The following is a 2,755-nucleotide window of genomic DNA, read 5'->3' as shown; positions in this document are numbered from 1 at the left end:
GAGGGGTCCCTGCAGCCCCTGCTGGCTCCCGGGGAGCCCTCTCCGTGCCTTGTCCACCAACAACTGCAACAACACCCACGGGCAGGACCCACCAGTGATGGGCAGAGGTAAGAGACCCACACATGGGGGTGCCCGGGGAGGGTTTCCCCAAGAAGGTGGGGACATGACTGTCTCGCTGTGGTTACAGGGGCACCGTCGCAGCCCCTCGCTGGCCCCATCACCCCTGCACCCCAGGAGGCTGCTCGTCCACCCAGTGAAGCTGCTGGCCTGCCGAGAGCGCAGCAGCAGCGGGATCCAGCGGGGAGCGCGGCACACGGGTGAGTGAGGGTGAGGGGCCACCAGCATCCTGCACCGCGCCGCAGGTGCTGCATCCCTGAGCATCCCTCCTCGGCGCAGCAGGATGCTGCTGGGCTGACACCACCTCCCCACCCCCGACGTGTCCTGGTGAGACTCTGCCTTTTGGCACCAAAAAAACTCCCAGAAACCACAATATGGAGGCGACAATTTTGCGTGTGTGTTCAAGTGGGTTTTGTGGGGCTGCGTTTCACCCCGCATCTGGTTCCATGGGGGGCTGTTGCAGCGACTGTGCTGGTGGGGGCGCCCTTGGAAGGGTTTAGCTCAGTGTCGGGTTCTTCCCTTTTGGGGAAAATCAGCTGCTAAACGCTGTCAGGCCCAGGGCTGCCTTGGGGCTCACCAAACATGATGCTGCTGGACCTGCACCCCGGCGCAGCCTGTCTCAGCCTGGCAGGAGGGTTTGAATGCAGTTCTGGGTCTTTCAAGCCCCATGGTAGGATGCAATCCCTTCAGGCGGAGAGCGGGGCAGGTCTGAAAGGTGTTAAACCCCTGAAATTACAGGGAAAATTGGTAGGGAGCTCCTCAGGTGGCTTTGGCTCGTGAAGCCATGCCTTGTACTTGCTGGGTTACTGCTGCACGGGGGTGGCTGCACCCAATCGCACCATGCTGTGGGTATCAAACTGAGAAGGTGGGTGCGGGATGCACCCCCAGCCCCGAAGCAGCCGCTGGCCGTGCTTCCCCTGGGGCACATTGTGGACGGCCATCATGCCTTCTCCATCCAGTGAGCCAGGACGGCCGGCGAGTCGCAAGAGCAGCAGCGCTTCGGCGTCGGGGCTGAAGAAGCTCCTGTGCAGCCTGAGCCAGAGCACCAAGCAGCGCCTGGGCCGCTTCCGCTGCTACAGCATGGAGCAGCTCCCAGCCCCCAGTGGTACCTCCCCGGATGGCCCCGGCATGAAGAAGTCGCCCTCCCTGCAGTCCCTGCGGCTGGTGAGCTTGAAAAGTCACCCCATGCGGGGGATGTCTGCGGGGAGGTGGGGGGTCCAACAGAAGGAAGGGTTTTGGACCAGGGTGAAGCATTCCTGAGCATCACTTTATGGCCCTGGGTGGTCCCAGGAGGGGTGTGGGGGCACGTACCATCCTAAATCTGCTGTGTTTGAAAAGCCCAGAGTGGAAAGGGGAAAAGGAGGGAGTGAGGTGGGGTTGGAGTAGCAGATTTCAGGAGGGGAGATGGGGTAAATTTGGTTTGGGGGTCACGGCTTGTGTGTCCCAGCCAGCTGAGCAGCGAGGTGCCTTCCTCAAGAAACCCCACTTCCCGGGCAGGCATCCTGGCCTGGAGTGAGCAACACCAGCTTATCCCTCCTCAGCGGTGGTTTGGGGAGGGCTCCGATGAGGGGACAGGGGGTGTGGGATGCCCCCGGCTCCCCGGGCATGTCAGTGGGCGAAGGGCTGCGGTGCCACATGGTGTTCACGGTCATTCCCATCGCAGCTGGGCTCTTTTCCCCAGGTGTCACCCTTCTGCCAGCCCCGAAAAGCTGCCTCAATCCAGAGCCTGCACCCCCTCCTGGGCAAGGCACCCCGCGCCAGCGCCTACCTCCTGCCCCAGGCCGTGGCCGACAGGTAGGATGGGTCCCAGAACGTCCCCACTGTGCCTGGGAAGGCTATTTTGGGGTGCTTGGCCATGGCCAGAGGCCCCATCTCCCAGTCTCCAGCACCTTCCAGGGGTCCCCACTGACCCCATCTCCCTTCTCCCCCCTGCAGGAAGGGGGGCTCAGGGCCACGGCGCTCGCTGAGCGTGGAGGACATCGGGGCGCCCGGCCGGCTGCGTGCGGTGGGACGCGTGGTGGAGGTCTTCCCCGATGGCACCAGCCAGCTGGAGCTGCAGCGACCCCCCCACGGCGCATTTGGGTTCTGTGTCACCTCCGGGCACGGCCGGCCTGACACAGGTACGGTGGGGTCATCCCAAAGCATCACATGAACTTTAGGGGAGGCACAGCAGGACCCCTCTGTGGTGGCTCTCGTCCCTCCCCAGAAGCAAGCTTGGGGATGGATGGAGGGGCTGCTCCGTCCCTGCTGAGCCCCAAAGGGGTGATGGTGGATGGGGGGATGCTGCCACATGTGGCTTTGGCCACACGCAGTCCCATGTGTCCAGCATCCCTTGGCTTGGGACACGTAGCCTGTCCCAAAGGCCACCTACAGTGAACTTGTTGCTGTGCACGGGCCCAGTGTGCAGCCCCTGGGGGGCACAGCCCCGACCATAGGGTGCAGGGTGTAAGGGGGCTCATCCACTCCTGTCCCCCTCCGCAGGTGTCTACGTGCAGGAGATGGCAGATGCCGGCACGGCCAAGCTGTACGCGGGGCTCCTGGGCGTGGGGGATGAGATCCTGCAGGTCAACGGGGCGGCCGTTTCGGGGCTGGGGCTGGCCCGCATCCGCGAGCCGCTTCTCCCGGCGGGTCACCTCTC

This window comes from Charadrius vociferus, unplaced genomic scaffold (genome assembly GCF_000708025.1).
Source record: "Charadrius vociferus isolate BGI_N301 unplaced genomic scaffold, ASM70802v2 scaffold39, whole genome shotgun sequence".
Lineage (NCBI taxonomy): Eukaryota > Metazoa > Chordata > Aves > Charadriiformes > Charadriidae > Charadrius > Charadrius vociferus.
The sequence above is the reverse complement of the archived record's forward strand: the minus strand, read 5'-3'. Positions refer to the sequence as shown.